This window comes from Paramisgurnus dabryanus, chromosome 19 (genome assembly GCF_030506205.2).
Source record: "Paramisgurnus dabryanus chromosome 19, PD_genome_1.1, whole genome shotgun sequence".
Taxonomy (NCBI): Eukaryota; Metazoa; Chordata; class Actinopteri; order Cypriniformes; family Cobitidae; genus Paramisgurnus; species Paramisgurnus dabryanus.
In genome coordinates, this window is record NC_133355.1 from 749,324 (window position 1) to 770,572 (window position 21,249).

Consider the following 21,249-nt stretch of genomic DNA (forward strand, 5'->3'; position numbering starts at 1 on the left):
CTTTAAAAACCACAGTAACCACAAAATAACCATGTTTTTGACAGCCATAGTAAAACCATGGTTAGTGTATAGTAACACCATGGTTTTGCTTATCAATACACCAAAACCCATGGTTACTTAAGTTTGAAAAAACATGGTTAATTTTCATAACGGAATGTTTTACTGTCTAAAAAAAGCGGTACTTTGGCTACCACAAGACAATAATATCAAATTCTGCAAGTTACTTGAATTTTTCATTAAACATTGACATAAAAATCATGCCACTCACAGACTACATTTCCAGAATGACAACATTAAGTTTTTTTTTAAATATAAAATATATTATATACTATATAGCTCAGTTAAATGCTGTGCTTTATTAAAATAAAACAGACAAAATATTATGCCTCCCATACATATTTAAATTATTAATATTAAATTATAATTTAAAGAGCAGCATTTAAAGAGGTTTATGTATTTAAATATAATAACATGCACACTGTCATATAACTATTGAGGGTAAAATACAATTTGTAAACTTACTGACTTTATTGTAAAAAATAAATAAAAATGGCACGTGCATAATAATTTGGAAAATCCATCACTTTCAGAAAATCAAGATTAACAACATTTTGCATGCTGGTGACTTGATTGCAGAAATAAATCTACACATAAGGTGTCTGCTGAAATATTTTATCATACATATACATATTTTATTTATGCATCCAAAGACAATACATGGATATCAGCTGACGTCACTCACTTGTCTTCCGCCATTTTAAGGACTTGAAGTGGTCGCAAAAGAACTAGAGCTATGCCTTCAATATGCTGTGAGCATCAAAATCGCTATTTTAACAACACTAAGAAGGCTCAACACAACATGATATTTTGCTCGAAGTATCGCCTATGTCTCTACACGTGAACTCGAGCATTGAGAACATTCATTGTGAACAGAGAGTTAACTAAAAAGAAGGTTTTGAACAACTGACTTTGGATGATTTGGCGTCCGCTCGCCGCCTTCTTCCCAGTCAAGATGTATCGATCTCCAATTGCGACGTAAGGAGGGAGGATTGTAAAGATTGACATCTCCTAAAGCATAATTCCATAAAAAATGCACGGATAAGTCGTTGTTTTGTCGCAAGTGAAAAACAATATTGACCTTCTAGTTGAAAAAGGAGCCTCATATGAGATTCATTCATTCCCCTTCGGAAATCGATTATTTACGTCTAGCAGAGATGACAAGCGGACACCATAACAGCCAAAGTCAGTTGTACAAAACCTTTCTTTTAAGTAAACTCTGTGTACACAAACAATGTTCTCAATGCTCGCGTTCATGTGTAGAGATCCAGGTGATACTTCGAGCAAAGTTTCATGTTGTGTCTCGCCTTCTTATGTTGTAAAATAGTGGTAGTTCGGTAGCAGCGGACAGCGGCTGGAGGAACGCATCACGGATCGAGAAAGCATCACACCCTAACGAAGATATTTTTTTAAAGTAGCGTTTATTTTCATGACAGTCGAGATCCGACATGTTGTCTTTCGTAGCCCTTTACTGTATCCGTAAGAATCATAGACAGTAAAAGATAAGAGATCCGTAAATCGTAGCAGGGTAGCCAATGCTTGTCAATAGCCTACTGGTACTCGGTAGGTCCTAAAGATGGCGGCATGATGTAAAAGGTCACGTGACTGAAATCCATCTATAGGGAAAGCTGTAACACAAACTAATGCCTGTTCTACTGTGACTGTGCTAATGTAACACTTAGTAATCTGTTCCTGTTACTTGCAATTTTGTAGAAGTGATTTCAGTGCTAGACTGACATTTCTTACATCACCTGAGAATCTGAACCTCTCTGTCAGATATTTATCATGCCTTAACTTCATCAGCCATTTTTTTATTTCAACAACTGCATTAATAAATGTATTCATCAAACCCCTGACAGCAATCTTCATAATAACACTAAAATAACAGAACGCATACTTAGATAAATGACAGTATATAGTATTTTAATGCAGGACCATGAATGTGACTAAAACACATTAATATTTATGACAGAGGAACTATCCGATTAATCTGCAATGGTATAGTCTGCTATACCATGATGCGGATGTTTTATGAGTCTGTGGTGTCTAGCATTATTTTTATGCAGTGGTCTGTTGGGAAATTAGTATGAAGGTGGCGGCCAGAAATAAACTGGACACATTCATTAGAAGGGCTGGCTCTGGACTGGGATGGAGCTGGACTCTGTTCATGTTGCACTGAGACTGATCACTGCTTAGTGTTCTACTGAGCGTTTTAGAAGATCTTTTATACCTGTGGCCATTAGGCTGTATAACTCCTCTTTGTAAGGGCTGGGACAATTCACTATTAAAGTAAAGTGTTAGCCTGCCCTGAAGCAGGTTAGCTGCAAAGGGTAAATGTCCATAGTAACTTCATCTAGATAAATTTAGTCTCTCTTCATGCAACCGAGTCAGGGCTAAATTCAGCCAGGATAACTGGAAAATCCCAGCCTTATCCCTTGTCTTGCATTTGTGCAATACGCCTCTGGAACGCAGCCATGGGTTACAACATATATAGGTGGGGTTATGACATATAGTGTTAGAGAAAGTGAAACCAAGTTGAACAACGACAGAGACTTTAACTATCTAACCTATCTGTCTTTAATCTTACAACAGAATATTTCTTCGTTCATGTGTATTAAACACAGCTGATATTCACTCACAGGTAAGTGATAGAAATATAACACAGATTGTCTTAAGATATGATGAACAAAGAAACAGGAAGTAACCACACGGATGTGCAAGATTCATTTGTCTTTATCGAGCGGCTTAAATTAAAGTGATCAAATTTAAATAATATTGATTTTACTTTACCATCTGCTAGAAAATTAAGAACAGCAAAGATCTAAAAGTTTGAACAGATCACATGCTATTTTTAATGAGCTGACATAAACATGCAAAATTACTAACCATATAACTTGTCTTTCAAAATTACTTTCGATTATGTTTTTAAACCAGTGAGATTTAAAAGCTCAATCCTTATTACAAGCTGCAAATTGATAGTAGTTTGATTCTTTTCACGCGTTGGTGATATGTGAAATTAAATATGTTGTGATTTCTTTCTTGAAAGTGTTTAAATAAAAAGGGCAAGATTAATGCCAAAATCTTCACAACCAAAGTGAAGAAAAAACAGAAGAGCCCAGATCCAAAAGCTGCTAACTGCACCTCCGTCAAAAATAAGATAATGTTATATGTTAATCACATACCTTTGCTTCAAATTTGCCTACTCCTAATTCAAACTTTAGTTAGTGTGTAATGTTGCTGTTAGAGCATAAATAATAACTGCAAAATGATAAAGCTCAAAGTTAACTGCCAAAGCTCAAATTTCCCCTTTCAAAGCCTACAGCTAACGGCTGGTTTGGACTACACCCCTCTACTTTCTGCTTAAATTACATCAATATTGGAGGTTTTTACTAACCTACGCCCACATGAATACGTCAGTCGCCTGCTAAGCTTAAACCGCTATAGCTAAGCTAAGATGAAACAGCAACAGGTTCTGAAAGCAGATGATGGTGCTTTACTACTAATCAAGGAACCGGCTTTACTGATGAGCTGGGTGTCTAAAACAACCAATAGAAACCATCACAGAAATTCTATTGTATTTAATGGTTATCCGATTTCACATTTTTTATGTTCCTTTGATGTCTAAGTTTGTATTAGTAAGGATAAGGATAAACTTTATTTGTCCCTGAAGGGAAATTTGTCTTGGGAAAAGTGCTACAGTGTTGTTCTCAACAGACAATACAACTAAAAATAATTAATAATAATAAAAAATAATAAAAATAATGATGTATGAGTCTAATATGTAAAATGCATATAATGCAAAACACAAAGGGGCTACACCTGGCACAATGCAGCGCAATGCGAGACACAAGTGTCTTTTGAGTTTGAACCTGGAGCAATTATCATTCTCAAGTTTAGCGCCACATTGTTTAAATGCATTTGCGCCCAATTTTGCTCCCACGGGCGTTCTGGTCTGTAAACGAGGTGTGTTCAGGTGCATTGTTGGCGCGTTGCTATTTTGAGGCAACTAAAATAGACTACGCCATTGACCAACAAAAACCTGGTTTAGAGTCTAAAGTCAATGGTGCAATATTGTTTTTGTTTTAATGAGGACTTTAGTAATATGTGCCTATAAACGGATGACAATCACTGATCTATATAAATGACTGGATTGCGCATGACGTCACTCTTGTGAAGCCACCGCGCCGCCATGTTGGTATACCCAAACGTTCTATTAAATCAATGGACGTTATCAGATTTTAATGATAAAACATCACTTTACTCGTCTTCGTTTTTATATGTGAACTTACCCTGTACATTATTACAACACAAACGTCCAAAGCATGTAAATAGTTATTTACTGAACGTTGTACATTTTGCGTTTTAATCAGTTATTATAAATTCATCTTTATTACAGTATCAGATCAGCAGACAGACCGCAGCATTTAGTATTAATGACAATAAACGTGCTCATTCTGAAATCTATATAAATAATCATGCTTTGTACCGTGTGTTCATGCAATAATTTGCTAGTTTTGTAATTATGTTATCTAAACTTATTTAAAGAAATAACGCTGACCGTCACAGTGTAGCTGAATGTCAAAAAAACTTTATTTATACCCGTGTCATTAACAAATGCAACAGACACACTCACCTTAACGGTTTTTTATAAATCCATTATCCTGCCCGATTAAAACATAAACATTGCAAATAACACCAGAATTAACAAATAATTAACGTACACATATCCTAAAAAATAACCTTGTGTAACTGATACGCTGTAAAGGGGGTAAATTTTAATCATGATTTTGAATGGAAGTCAATGGCGCTCTCTGCCGGTTGGGTATACCAAGATGGCGGCTCGAACTCTGCGCTGGCTTCACGTCACGCAGTTACGTCAAGCGTTCTATGCGCAATCCAGTCATTTATATAGATCAGTGATGACAATGCGTGTTTGCTTATCACACACATGGATGGGCAGCAGCACACAAATGCTTGTAAATATGAAAAATTAAAGGATTAAAATACTCATTTTCAATATCAAAATATGTTATTACCTTAACTAAGAACTGTTGAATCATCCATCTATCATCTGTGTGTGTGCACGTAAGCGCTGGAGCGCGCTGCGACGCTACGATAGCATTTAGCTTAGCCCCATTCATTCAATGCTGCCATTTAGAGATAAAGTTAGAAGTGACCAAACACATCAACGTTTTTCCTATTTAAGACGAGTAGTTATACGAGCAAGTTTGGTGGTACAAAATAAAACATAGCGCTTTTCTAAGCGGATTTAAAAGAGGAACTATATTTTATGGCGTAATAGCACTTTTGGGAGTACTTCGACTCGCCTGAAAAGTCCGCTCCCCTTCTCACTCTCATAATGGGAGAGGGAGGGTGTTACTGCGCCAAGTCGAAGTACTCCCAAAAGTGCTATTACGCCATAAAATATAGTTACTCTTTTAAATCCGCTTAGAAAAGCGCTATGTTTTATTTTGTACCACCAAACTTGCTCGTATAACTACTCGTCTTAAATAGGAAAAACGTTGATGTGTTTGGTCACTTCTAACTTTATCTCTAAATGGTACCATTGAATGAATGGGGCTAAGCTAAATGCTATCGTAGCGTCGCAGCGCGCTCCAGCGCTTACGTGCACACACACAGATGATAGAGGGATGATTCAACAGTTCTTAGTTAAGGTAATAACATATTTTAATATTGAAAATGAGTAGACTATTCCTTTAATCTACTACCTGTCATCTAGATCCCATCCCAAGTTATTTGGTTAAAGCTTGTCTACCCTCCCTTTCACCTTTAATCACCGATATTATTCATACCTCACTTATGTCTGGTATAGTCCCTGACTCTTTTAAAACAGCTGTCATTACTCCAATCCCCAAGAAACCCGGGGGCTGACCTCACTTACAAAGCAATTAACAATCAAGCACCTTCTTATCTAACTGATCTTATCCAGCACTACACTCCATCTCGTGCACTAAGATCAGCTAATTCCTTAGCTCTAGTCCGTCCCCGGATTTATACAAAATCTTTGGGGTCACGAGCATTTAGCTATGCAGCCCCCTATCTGTGGAATACGCTACCATTAGATATACGGACCAGTGAACATCTGACTCTTTTTTAATCTAGACTCATCTTTTTAGGCAGGCTTTTATGTGATTATTTGTGTAACTGATGTATGACTTATTTGTTTTATGTATTTTGACTGTATTGTTTTTTATTGTAAGGTGTCCTTGAGTGTCGTGAAAGGCGCCCACAAATAAAATGAATTATTATTATTATAGTTCACCCAAAGTGAAATTTTTATGTTTATCAGCTTACCCCCTGGGCATCCAAGATGTAGGTAACTTTGTTTCTTCAGTAGAGCACAAATGTAAATTTTTACTCCAACCTGAAATCTGCCATAAAACTAAAAAGAAGAAGATGACGTGCATGCACTCATTGCAGCTGGACATAGTGTATTAGAAGTAAAAAAATAATAATTCTGTTCATTTCGGTAACGCTTTAGATTACAGCCCGGAAAGTACCGCGTAAGTACAGCGAATTTACAGCGTATGTTTCTGTAATTATAGTTTACTTATAAAGTATGTACGTGTAATTATAAGGGAACAATTTATAATATTTGGGGAATAAAGGGGTAACAACCAGGAAAATACAAATAATATATGAAGTAAATACTGAATAATTACAGCGAATTTACATCGTATGTTTCTGTAATTATAGTAAACTTATGAAGTACGTACGTGTAATTATAAGGGAACAATTTATAATATTTGGGGAACAAAGGGGTAACAACCAGGAAAAATACAAATAATATATGCAGTAAGTATTTTAAATTACTAAACAATAAAACTTGAAATTCAGTTAATGTGTTTATGCTATACAATACAATTTATTTAGAATTTTCAATAAAGGTTACTTACCTTAAGAAAGAAAAAGAGTACAGGAATTTGTTGGGTCATCAAGCAAAATTTAAAATAGGCAAGGCAACTATGGTGAAAACAAAGCAAGCAAAACTAGAACTACACTCTTAGAACGGATGTGTTAAAAACAACACATTAGTGTTGATTCTGGGACAACACACTAAATGCGTTGTCCCAGAATCCACCCATCTCTGTGTTATTATGTAAACAACACATTTTGTGTTACTTTTAACCCAACTTGTGTGATATTTTAACACAAAATCAACACAAAATGACACATAATGTGTTAAAATTACACATAATGTTTTAAAAACTTAACACACAAAGATGTGTAAAAAATTAACACATCCTTTCTAAGAGTGTATTTTCTTTAGTTACTGTGTAAATATACCATTGTTTTGTGTTGTTACAGTCTAAGTCAACATTTTTTACCCCCTTGTTTCAAGGAGTAGGAGTAAGTACAGAATCTGCGGGCTGTAAATTAACTCTTTCATCGCCAGCGTTTTTAAAAAATGTTGCCAGCCAGCGCCAGCGTTTTTCATGATTTTCACCAAAGTTTAATGCCTTCCAGAAAATGTTCTTCTTTAAATATATAAACATACGATATTCCAAATGAAAGAACAGACCCTCTGCTTTCAAACAAAAAAAAAAAATTTCATCCTACCTTTAGTGGTTCTTTTGCAATCAGCTTTTGAATATGGGTAGGTTTTTGCAAAAACACCATATTTTGAGCAAAAAGCAGAGATAATTCAATTTTTATGACGGACTTTTCATATAGATCTCATTCAGAGCGATCTTTAAAACAGACACGGACATGCAGCAGCTTGCCATAGGGCAATACTTCCGGTTTTAAAAAGTTGCGGAAGGGCGCCACCTGGTGGATAATAGCGGTATTGCGGAAAGACGGAAAATCTCGTCAGGGGCGGGAAGCGTTTTCTCTTAATTGACGAGATATCTCGTCAATGGCGGGGAAAGAGTTAAAGTGGCACTTGTTACCCCCTTGTTTCACGTAGTTACAGAGTAAATACAACATCTGTGGGCTGTAAATTAAAGTAGCACTTGTTACCCCCTTGTTTCACGTAGTAACAGAGTAAATACAACATCTGCGGGCTGTAAATTAAAGTGGCACTTGTTACCCCCTTGTTTCACGTAGTTACAGAGTAAATACAACATCTGCGGGCTGTAAATTAAAGTGGCACTTGTTACCCCCTTGTTTCACGTAGTTAAAGAGTAAATACAACATCTGCGGGCTGTAAATTAAAGTGGCACTTGTTACCAGAGGTGGAAGTAACGAATTACAACTACTCACGTTACTGTAATTAAGTAGTTTTTTCGTGTACTTGTACTTTTATGAGTAAATTTTTAAGTCTGTAATTTTCCTTGTACTTAAGTACAAATTGAGGTAAGTAATGTACTTCGCTACTTTGAAAATCACATTCGTTACTAAGTACTTGTAGAATTTGAATTAAATTAATATTCAAATCTTTGACAGCATTTGGATATCCAATAGAAATAATTGATCGTGGGCGGGCCAATAAAAACCCTTGTATTTGGACCGGAAATCTCTGGAGAGCTATTCAATCGATCCTCGCGCGTCCTTCACTGTGACGTTGTATTTAGTGTTTTAATGTCAAAGAACTTTGGCGTTATGGACGCTGAATTAATTAAAAATTCGGAAGAAATACCGGATGATGAGTGCCTATGGCCGAACCTGGGAGTTGTTCACAAACAGAGGAAGGAAAGGAGACAGCGTGCAAACTTTGTTTGCCATCTGCAGTGATTTCGGCTTACAATACTTCAGCCTCTAATCTCAAAAAGCACATTATGGTAAGAAGTCTTATAACCATATTTATGTGATCGTTTTCGTTTTTAATGTTGGGTAGACCTCACGATAATGTGACTGAAAACATCACTTGAAACATGAGCTTCAGTTACCTACGTGACGAGCACATAGACCGTAAAAAAAGATTTAGCATTGTAAAATGGCGCTGAAAGTTAAATTTCATGTCATTGTTAACATTGTATTATTCATATTGAATCAGTGTTTTAAGCGTATAATAATAAAAACAGTCTAATAAGGACTCTTTTATCAAATTCGTCTGTTGCCGCGTCCCACTGGCGTAGCAGTGTAACTGCACTGACAGCCTGTCTAAATTACACATATGTCAGTGCTAAATGCTGATAACTTTTGAAATATTAGTAGGGTACTTTTTCAAAGCTTTCTTGTCCAATAATATTTTCTAACTCTTTTCCCTGCTATTGACAAGTTATCTTGTCAATTAAGAAAAAAAATTTGCATAAAAAACGTGTTTCTGAAGAATTTATGTTAATGTGCAATACCGCGATTGTCCACTAGATAGCGGACTTACCCAATTTATGGATAAACTGAAGCCAAAACGTTATTTACTAATTTTATGTTTGATATTCGTTCTGAATCTGATCTCTAACTAAATTCCTTCACAAAAATGCAATTGTTTCAGCTTTTTGTTTAAAAAAAAATTTTGTATTTGTAAAGAAAATACCAATAATTTAAGAGTTTATAAGCAGGGAAAAAAATAGGATGAAACGGTTTTTCACTTTTTTTATTGTTTGTTTGAAAGTAGAGGGTCTGTTCTTTCATTTGATATATTTGTATGTTTATATATTTTTAGAAGAAAATTTTCCTGGAAAGCATTTTGTAAAACTTTTGTGAAAATCATAAAAAAATGCTGGCGGGCAACTTTTCGAAAAATGGCTGGTGGGGAATGAGTTAATGTAAAAAAATCTGTTTTTAAATAAAATAACCCAACAAGCTTATTTATGTTGCATCATAATTCATTAATAATAATAACATTAGACCATTTTTATAACTTGATAAAAATTATATGAAGAAACAATATGAAATAACTAGATATGCAATTCCCAAGGAATTACCAGTGCATGAAAATGCAAAAAGTTGATTGACAGAAATGTAAAAGAAATTTAGTCTAGTAGTTTACCTGGCTGTTGACATGTTTTAGTGTGAAGCTAGCATGATTTAAAAAAAGTTATCATGATTCAGCATTACGTTAGCATGATGCTAGCATGAAGCTAGCATGAAGCTAGCATGATTAGCATGAAGCTAACATGATGCTAGCATGATTAGCATGAAGCTAGCATGATGCCAGCATGATTAGCATGATGCTAGCATGATTAGCATGAAGTTAGCATGATGTTAGCATGATTAGCATGAAGCTAGCATGATGCTAACATGATTAACATGAAGCTAACACGATGCTAGCATGATTAACATGAAGCTAGCACGATGCTAGCATGATTAGCATGAAGTTAGCACGAAGCTAGCATGATTAGCATGAAGCTAGCACGATGCTAGCATGATTACCATGAAGCTAGCACGATGCTAGCATGATTAGCATGAAGCTAGCACGATGCTAGCATGATTAGCATGAAGCTAGCACGATGCTAGCATGATTAGCATGAAGCTAGCACGATGCTAGCATGATTAGCATGAAGCTAGCACGATGCTAGCATGATTAGCATGAAGCTAGCACGATGCTAGCATGATTAGCATGAAGCTAGCACGATGCTAGCATGATTAGCATGAAGCTAGCACGATGATAGCATGATTAGCATGATGCTAGCATGATTAGCATGAAGCTAGCACGATGCTAGCATGATTAGCATGAAGCTAGCACGATGCTAGCATGATTAGCATGAAGCTAGCACGATGCTAGCATGATTAGTATGAAGCTAGCACGATGTTAGCATGAAGCTAGCATGATGTTAGCATGATTAGCATGAAGCTAGCATGATGTTAGCATGATAAGCATGAAGCTAACATGATGCTAGCATTATTAGCATGAAGCTAGCATGATGTTAGCATGATTAGCATGAAGCTAGCATGATGTTAGCATGAAGCTAACATGATGTTAGCATGATTAGCATGAAGCTAGCATGATGGAAGCATGATTAGCATGAAGCTAGCATGATGCTAGCATGATTAGCATGAAGCTAACATGATGCTAGCATGATTAGCATGAAGCTAACATAATTAGCATGAAGCTAACATGATTAGCATTGAAGCTAGCATTAAGCTAGCATGATTAGCATGAAGCTAGCATGATGCTAGCATGATTAGCATGAAGCTAACATGATTAGCATGAAGCTAACATGATTAGCATTGAAGCTAGCATGAAGCTAGTATGAAGCTAGCATGATTAGCATGAAGCTAGCATGAAGCTAGCATGATTAACATGAAGCTAGCATGATGTTAGCATGATTAGCATGAAGTTAGCATGATTAGCATGAAGCTAACATGATTAGCATTGAAGCTAACATGATGTTAGCATGATTAGCATGATGTTAGCATGATTAGCATGAAGTTAGCATGATTAGCATGAAGCTAACATGATTAGCATTGAAGCTAACATGATGTTAGCATGATTAGCATGATGTTAGCATGATTAGCATGATGTTAGCATGATTAGCATGAAGCTAGCATGATGCTGGCATGATTAGCATGAAGCTAGCATGATGCTAGCATGATTAGCATGAAGTTAGCATGATGCTAGCATGATTAGCATGATGCTAGCATGATTTAGCATGAAGCTAACAAAATTTAACATGAAGCTAGCATGATTTAACATTAAGTTAGCAAGATTTATTATGAAATTAGCATAAAGCTAGCATGAAACTAGCACGAAGCTAGCATGACTTAGCATGAAGCTAGCATGAAGCTAATATGACCCAAAGACCCAACCCCCATGTCTCTATGATGTCCGGATCCAGAGATATGAGGCTTTGTTTATTATGTTGCTAGGCTGCTCATATTTGGTTGCTATGGGCGTGGCTTAATACCTCAATTAGGATGGTGAGAGACTGATTGGATGCCTGAGTAAAATGAGCCCACCCCCATCTCTCTGTGACACTGTGCTGCAAAGATATCCATCTGGGCATTTTATAATGGCAGTCTATGGGAGATGTTGCTAGGGTGCCCAAAATGGTTGCTAGGGGCGTGGCTTGATAGCTCAATAGGGATCCTAAGGGACTGATTGGATGCCTGAGTAAAATGAGCCCACCCCCATGTCTCTATGACACTGCGCTGCAAAGATATCCCATCCGGGACGTTTTTAGTTCCTTATATGGGCATGATTCCTGCCCCATTATAAGTCTATGGGGAAATTTGGGGACCTCTTACACCCCAGGGGTACAGCTTACACCCCATTGTGAGGTATGTTCTTACAGAGCCTGCCAGCCTCTTCAAATGTGGCAAGTCACAAGTTTCTGTGAAATCCTAGGTCTGAGCTACGACTCGTCAAAGTTTGTCTCCATGTTAAGTCAATGGGATTTTTCGGCTGCTTTTTCGCCCCTGGGGCGAAGACCGTACCCCCGATCGATTATAAAAGTCATAGCACACTATTCCCGAATAGTCCGCACGTTTGAAAGTTTGAATGAAGTTTCTAAGTTAAACGGTTCGAGCCGTATTAATTGCGGAAATTTGGTTGGAAGAATAATAATAATAACTAGATATGCAATTCCCAAGGAATTACCAGTGCATGAAAATGCAAAAAGCTGATTGACAGAAATGTAAAAGAAATTTAGTCTAGTAGTTTACCTGGCTGTTGACATGTTTAAGTGTGAAGCTAGCATGATTTAAAAAAGTTATCATGATGAAATATGATGCTAGCATGATTAGCATGATTCAGCATGACGTTAGCATGATGCTAGCATGATTAGCATGAAGCTAGCATGACTAGCATGAAGCTAGCATGATGCTAGCATGACTAGCATGAAGCTAACATGATGTTAGCATGATTAGCATGAAGCTAGCATGAAGCTAGCATGATTAGCATGAAGCTAGCATGATGCTAGCATGATTAGCACGAAGCTAGCATGATGCTAGCATGATTAGCACGAAGCTAGCATGATGCTAGCATGATTAGCATGAAGCTAGCATGATTAGCATGAAGCTAGCATGATGTTAGCATGATTAGCATGAAGCTAACATGAAGCTAGCATGATTAGCATGAAGCTAGCATGATGCTAGCATGATTAGCACGAAGCTAGCCTGATGCTAGCATGATTAGCATGAAGCTAGCATGATGCTAGCATAATTAGCACAAAGCTAGCATGAAGCTAGCATGATTAGCACGAAGCTAGCATGATTAGCATGAAGCTAGCATGATGCTACCATGATTAGCACAAAGCTAGCATAAAGCTAGCATGATTAGCACGAAGCTAGCATGAAGCTAGCATGATTAGCACGAAGCTAGCATGAAGCTAGCATGATTAGCACGAAGCTAGCATGATGCTAGCATGATTAGCACGAAGCTAGCATGATGCTAGCATGATTAGCACGAAGCTAGCATGATGCTAGCATGATAAGCACGAAGCTAGCATGATGCTAGCATGATTAGCACGAAGCTAGCATGATGCTAGCATGATTAGCACGAAGCTAGCATGATGCTAGCATGATTAGCACGAAGCTAGCATGATGCTAGCATGATTAGCATGAAGCTAGTATGATTAACATGATGTTAGCATGATTAGCATGAAGTTAGCATGATGTTAGCATGATTAGCATGAAGCTAGCATGATGTTAACATGAAGCTAGCATGATGTTAGTATGATTAGCATGAAGCTAGCATAATTTGCATGAAGCTAGCATGATGTTAGCATGATTACCATGAAGTTAGCATGAATTTAGCATGAAATTAACATGATGCTAGCATGATTAAGATTATGCTAGCATGATTAGCATGAAGCTAGCATGATTTAGCGTGAAGCTAACAAGATTTAACATGAAGTTAGCATGATTTAGCATCAAGTTAGCAAGATTTATTATGAAATTAACATAAAGCTAGCATGAAACTAGCACGAAGCTAGCATGACTTAGCATGAAGCTAGCATGAAGCTAATATGACCCAAAGACCCAACCCCCATGTCTCTATGATGTCCGGATCCAGAGATATAAGGCTTTGTTTATTATGTTGCTAGGCTGCTCATATTTGGTTGCTAGGGGCGTGGCTTAATACCTCAATAAGGATGGTGAGAGACTGATTGGATGCCTGAGTAAAATGAGCCCACCCCCATGTCTCTGTGACACTGTGCTGCAAAGATATCCATCTGGGCATTTTATAATTGCAGTCTATGGGAGATGTTGCTAGGGTGCCCAAAATGGTTGCTAGGGGCGTGGCTTGATAGCTCAATAAGGATCCTAAGGGACTGATTGGATGCCTGAGTAAAATGAGCCCACCCCCATGTTTCTATGACACTGCGCTGCAAAGATATCCCATCCGGGACGTTTTTAGTTCCTTATATGGGCATGATTCCTGCCCCATTATAAGTCTATGGGGAAATTTGGGGACCTCTTACACCCCAGGGGTACAACTTACACCCCATTGTGAGGTATGTTCTTACAGAGCCTGCCAGCCTCTTCAAATGTGGCAAGTCACAAGTTTCTGTGAAATTCTAGGTCTGAGCTACGACTCGTCAAAGTTTGTCTCCATGTTAAGTCAATGGGATTTTTCGGCTGCTTTTTCGCCCCTCGGGCGAAGACCGTACCCCCGATCGCTTATAAAAGTCATAGCACACTATTCCCGAATAGTCCGCACGTTTGAGAGTTTGAATGAAGTTTCTAAGTTAAGCGGTTCGAGCCGTATTAATTGCGGAAATTTGGTTGGAAGAATAATAATAATAACTAGATAGGTACATTTCCTGAAGAAAATGTGAAGTGGTGCTTGCCGTGGCAAATTTCGGGGGACAATATATGATTATACTCCAAGCCAAAAGTAAAACAATTCAACCCACATGTCTCTACGATATTCTGATGCGAAGATATAAGGCTTTGTTTATTCGGTTGCTAGGGTACTGTATTTGGTTGCTAGGGAGAAAATTGGCATCCACTAGTGATTACACTCAGAGTCACGAGTCAAACGGTCAAACCCCCGTGTCTCTACAATGTTCTGATGCGGAGATATAAGGCTTTGTTTACTCTGTTGCTAGGGTACTGTATTTGGTTGCTAGGGAAAAAATTGGCATCCACTAGTGATTACACTCCGAGATACGAGTCAAACGGTCCAACCCCCGTGTCTCTGCGATGTTCTGATGTGGAGATAAAAGGCTTTGTTTACTCTGTTGCTAGGGTAATGTATTTGGTTGCTAGGGAGAAAATTGGCATCCACTAGTGATTACACTCCGAGTCACGAGTCAAACGGTCCAAACCCCGTGTCTCTACGATGTTCTGATGCGGAGATATAAGGGTTTGGTTATTCTGTTGCTAGGGTACTGTATTTGGTTGCTAGGGAAAAAATGGCATCCACTAGTGATTACCCTCCGAGTCATGAGTCAAACGGTCCAACCCCCTTGTCTCTACGATGTTCTGATGCGGAGATATAAGGCTTTGTTTATTCTGTTGCTAGGGTACTGTATTTGGTTGCTAAGGAAAAAAATGGCATCCACTAGTGATTACCCTCCGAGTCACGAGTCAAACGATCCAACCCCCGTGTCTCTACGATGTTCTGATGCGGAGATATAAGGCTTTGTTTACACTGTTGCTAGGGTACTGTATTTGGTTGCTAGGGAAAAAAAGTGTCATCCACTAGTGATTACACTCTGATTCACGAGTCAAACGGTCCAACCCCCGTGTCTCTACGATGTTCTGATGCGGAGATATAAGGCTTTGTTTACTCTGTTGCTAGGGTACTGTATTTGGTTGCTAGGGAAAAAAATGGCATCCCATAATGATTACACTCTGAGTCACGAGTCAAACGGTCCAACCCCCATGTCTCTACGATGTTCTGATGCGGAGATATAAGGCTTTGTTTACTCTGTTGCTAGGGTACTGTATTTGGTTGCTAGGGAAAAAATTGGCATCCCATAATGATTACACTCTGAGTCACGAGTCAAACGGTCCAACTCCCTTGTCTCTACGATGTTCTGATGCGGAGATATAAGGCTTTGTTTATTCTGTTGCTAGGGTACTGTATTTGGTTGCTAAGGAAAAAAATGGCATCCACTAGTGATTACCCTCCGAGTCACGAGTCAAACGATCCAACCCCCGTGTCTCTACGATGTTCTGATGCGGAGATATAAGGCTTTGTGTACTCTGTTGCTAGGGTACTGTATTTGGTTGATAGGGAAAAAATTGGCATCCCATAATGATTACACTCGGAGTCTTGAGTCAAACGGTCCAACCCCCGTGTCTCTACGATGTTCTGATAGGGAGATATAAGGCTTTGTTTACTCTGTTGCTAGGGTACTGTATTTGGTTGCTAGGGAAAAAATTGGCATCCCATAATGATTACACTCTGAGTCACGAGTCAAACGGTCCAACCCCCGTGTCTCTACGATGTTCTGATGCGGAGATATAAGGCTTTGTTTACTCTGTTGCTAGGGTACTGTATTTGGTTGCTAGGGAAAAAATTGGCATCCCATAATGATTACACTCTGAGTCACGAGTCAAACGGTCCAACCCCCATGTCTCTACGATGTTCGGATGCTGAGATATAACTGTTTGAATTTTATGTTGCTAGGGTGCTGAAAAGTGGTTGCTAGGGGCGTGGCTTAATACCTATGTAAGGATCCTGAGAGACTGATTGGATGCCTGAGTAAAATGAGCCCACCCCGATGTCTCTATGACACTGTGGTGCAAAGAAATCCATCTGGGCATTTTATAATGGCGGTCTATGGGAGATGTTGCTAGGGTGCCCAAAATTGTTGCTAGGGGCGTGGCTTAATAGCTCTGCGATGATCCTGAGAGACTGATTGGATGCTCGAGTAAAATGAGCCCACCCACTTATCTCTATGACACTCTAAAGCAAAGATATCCCATCTGGAACTGTTTTATTCCCTTATATGGGCATGTTTCCTGCCCCATTATAAGTCAATGGGAATTTTCGGGCTCCTCTTACACCCCAGGGGTACAACTTACACCCCAATGTCATGTATGTTCTTACAGAGTCTACCACCCTCTTCAAATGTTATAACCCACATGTTTCTACAAAATCCTCGAGCGGAGCTATGACCCGTCAAAGTTCGGCGCAATGTTAAGTCAATGGGATTTTTTGGGTGATTTTTTGCCCCCCTTTCGGAAATCCTGCACCCGATCCCTTATAAAAGTCATAGCACACCTCTCCTCAATAAACCGGTCGATTTGAGCCCGCTTTCATGGGACTACGGCAAACCGTGCGGGACGAGTTACGCGCCGAAAAAACGTGCAGACATAAGAATAAAATATAACTAGATAGGTACATTTCCTGAAGAAAATGTGAGTGGTGCTTGCCGTGGCAAATTTCAGGGGACAATTTATGATTATACTCCAAGCCAAAAGTAAAATGGTCCAACCCCCGTGTCTCTACGATGTTCTGAAGCAGAGATATAAGGATTTGTTTACTCTGTTGCTAGGGTACTGTATTTGGTTGCTAGGGGAAAAAATGGCATCCACTAGTGATTACCCTCCGAGTCACGAGTCAAACGGTCCAAACCCTGTGTCTCTATGATGTTCTGATGTGGAGATATAAGGCTTTGTTTACTCTGTTGCTAGGGTACTTTATTTGGTTGCTAGGGAAAAAAATGGCACACACTAGTGATTACATGCCGAGTCACAAGTAAAATGGTCCAACCCCCGTGTCTCTACGATGTTCTGAAGCAGAGATATAAGGCTTTGTTTACTCTGTTGCTAGGGTACTGTATTTGGTTGCTAGGGAAAAAAATGGCATCCACTAGTGATTACCCTCCGAGTCACGAGTCAAACGGTCCAAACCCCATGTCTCTACGATGTTCTGATGCGGAGATATAAGGCTTTGTTTACTCTGTTGCTAGGGTACTATATTTGGTTGCTAGGGGCGTGGCTTGGGAGTGGCCAATGATGTCGCAAGTTATTACGCTCTGAGTCACAAGTAAAATGGTCCAACCCCCGTGTCTCTACGATGTTCTGATGCCGAGAAATAAGGGTTTGTTTATTTGGTTGCTAGGGTGCTCCAATTTGGTTGCTAGGGGCGTGGCTTGGGAGTGGCCAATGATGCGGCCAGTGATTACCCTCCGAGTCACGAGTAAAACGGTCCAACCCCCGTGATTCTATGATGTTCTGATGCAGAGATATAAGGCTTTGTTTATTCGGTTGCTAGGGTGCTCATATTTGGTTGCTAGGGGCGTGGCTTGAGAGTGGCCAATGATGTCGCAAGTTATTACGCTCTGAGTCACAAGTAAAATGGTCCAACCCCCGTGTCTCTACGATGTTCTGATGCGGAGAAATAAGGATTTGTTTATTCGGTTGCTAGGGTGCTCCAATTTGGTTGCTAGGGGCGTGGCTTGGGAGTGGCCAATGATGTCGCAAGTTATTACGCTCTGAGTCACAATTAAAATGGTCCAACCCCCGTGTCTCTACGATGTTCTGATGCGGAGAAATAAGGATTTGTTTATTCGGTTGCTAGGGTGCTCCAATTTGGTTGCTAGGGGCGTGGCTTGGGCGTGGCCAATGATGCGGCCAGTGATTACCCTCCGAGTCATGAGTAAAACGGTCCAACCCCCATGATTCTACGATGTTCTGATGTCAAGATATAACTGTTTGAATTTTATGTTGCTAGGGTGCTTAAAAGTGGTTGCTAGGGGCGTGGCTTAATAGCTCTGGGACTATCCTGGTAAATTGATTGGATGTCTGAGTAAAATGAGCCCACCCCCATGTCTCTACGATATTGTAAAGCGAAGATATCCCATCTGGAACTTTTTTATTCCCTTATATGGGCATGTTTCCTGCCCCATTATAAGTCAATGGGAATTTTCGGGTGCCTCTTACACCCCAGGGGTACAACTTACACCCCAATGTGATGTATGTTCTTACAGAGTCTATCACCCTCTTCAAATGTTGTAACCTACATGTTTCTACAAAATCCTCAAGCGGAGCTATGACCCGTCAAAGTTCGGCCCAATGTTAAGTCAATGGGAATTTTCAAGTGGTTTTTCGCCCCCCTTTCGAAAATCCTGCACCCGATCGCTTATAAAAGTCATAGCACACCTCTCCTTAATAATCTGGTCGATTTGAGCCCTCTTTCATGGGACTGTGGCAAACCGTGCGGGACGAGTTACGCGCCGAAAAAGTGTGCAGACATAAGAATAATAAGATATAATAACTAGATAGGTACATTTCCTGAAGAAAATGTGAGTGGTGCTTGCCGTGGCAAATTTCGGGGGACAATTTATGATTATACTCCAAGGCAAAAGTCAAACGGTCCAACCCTCATGTCTCTATGATGTACTGATGCGGAGATATAAGGCTTTGTTTACTCTGTTGCTAGGGTACTGTATTTGGTTGCTAGGTAAAAAATTGGCATCCCATAATGATTACACTCCGAGTCACGAGTCAAACGGTCCAACCCCCATGTCTCTACGATGTTCTGATGCGGAGATATAAGGCTTTGTTTACTCTGTTGCTAGGGTACTGTATTTGGTTGCTAGGGAAAAAATAGGCATCCCATAATGATTACACTCCGAGTCACGAGTCAAACGGTCCAACCCCTGTGTCTCTACGATGTTCTGATGTGGAGATAATGAAGCTAGCATGATTAGCATGAAGCGAGCATGATTAGCATGAAGCTAGCATGATTAGCATGAAGTTAGCATGAAGTTAGCATGATTACCATGAAGCTAACATGAAGCTAGCATGATTAACATTAAGCATGATTAACATTAGCATGATTACCATGAAGTTAGCATGAGGTTAGCATGAAGCTAGCATGATTACCATGAAGTTAACATGAAGCTAGCATGATTAGCATGAAGCTAGCATGAAGCTAGCATGATGCTAACATGATTAGCATGAAGTTAGCATGAAGCTAGCATGATGTTAGCATGATTTGCATGAAGCTTCCATGATGCTAGCATGATTAGCATGAAGCTAGCATGATGCTACCATGATTAGCATGAAGCTAGCATGAAGCTAGCATGATTAGCATGAAGGTAGCATGATGCTAACATGATTAGCATGAAGCTAGCATGATGTTAGCATTATTAGCATGAAGGTAGCATGATTAGCATGAAGCTAGCATGATGCTAACATGAAGTTAGCATGATTAGCATGAAGCTAACATGATTAGCATGAAGCTAGCATGATGCTAGCATGATTAGCATGAAGCTAGCATGATGTTAGCATGATTAGCATTAAGCTAGCATGATTAGCATGATGCTAACATGAAGCTAGCATGATTAGCATGAAGCTAACATGATTAACATGAAGCTAGCATGATGTTAGCATGATTAGCATGAAGCTAGCATGATGTTAGCATGATTAGCATGAAGCTAGCATGATTAGCATGATGCTAACATGAAGCTAGCATGATTAGCATGAAGCTAACATGATTAGCATGAAGCTAACATGAAGCTAGCATGATTAGCATGAAGCTAACATGATTAGCATGAAGCTAGCATGATGCTAACATGAATTAGCATGAAGCTAGCATGATGCTAACATGAATTAGCATGAAGCTAGCATGAATTAGCATGAAGCTACCATGATGCTAACATGAATTAGCATGAAGCTAACATGAATTAGCATGAAGTTAGCATGATGCTAACATGAATTAACATAAAGCTAGCATGAAGCTAACATGAATTAGCATAAAGCTAGCATGATGTTAACATGAATTAGAATTAAGCTAGCACGATGCTAACATGAATTAGCATGAAGCTAGCACGATGCTAACATGAATTAGCATGAAGCTAGCACGATGCTAACATGAATTAGCATGAAGCTAGCACGATGCTAAAATGAAGAAGCATGAAGCTAGCATAATGTTAACATGAATTAGTATGAAGCTAGCATGATGCTAACATAAATTAGCATGAAGCTAGCATGATGGTAACATAAATTAGCATGAAGCTAGCATGATGCTAACATAAATAAGCATCAAGCTAGCATGATGCTAACATTATTTAGCATGAAGTTAGCAAGATATATTATGAAATTAGCATAAAGCTAGCATGAAACTAGCATGAAGCTAGTATGACCTAGCATGAAGCTAGCATGAAGCTAACATGACCCAAACACCCAACCCCCATGTCTCTATGATGTTCGGATCCAGAAATATAAGACTTTGTTTATTATGTTGCTAGGGTGCTCAAAAGTGGTTGCTAGGGGCGTGGCTTAATACCTAGGAAAGGATCCTGAGGGACTTATTGGATGCCTGTGTAAAATGAGTCCACCCCCATGTCTCTATGACACTGTGGTGCAAAGATATCCATCTGGGCATTTTATAATGGCAGTCTATGGGAGATGTTGCTAGGGTGCCCAAAATTGTTGCTA

At 39.1% G+C, this 21,249-nt stretch overlaps 1 protein-coding gene across 1 annotated transcript in view; it reads left to right on the forward strand.

Moving 5' to 3' along the window:
• Positions 1–2,561: 2,561 nt before the first annotated feature.
• Positions 2,562–21,249, forward strand: part of LOC135774981 (E3 ubiquitin-protein ligase TRIM39-like) — a 31,165-nt gene continuing 12,477 nt past the window's right edge. Inside the window, exon 1 of the mRNA XM_065285012.2 lies at positions 2,562–2,698. The gene's annotated coding sequence lies outside the window, so the exon portion shown is untranslated. The remainder of the gene's footprint in view (positions 2,699–21,249) is intronic.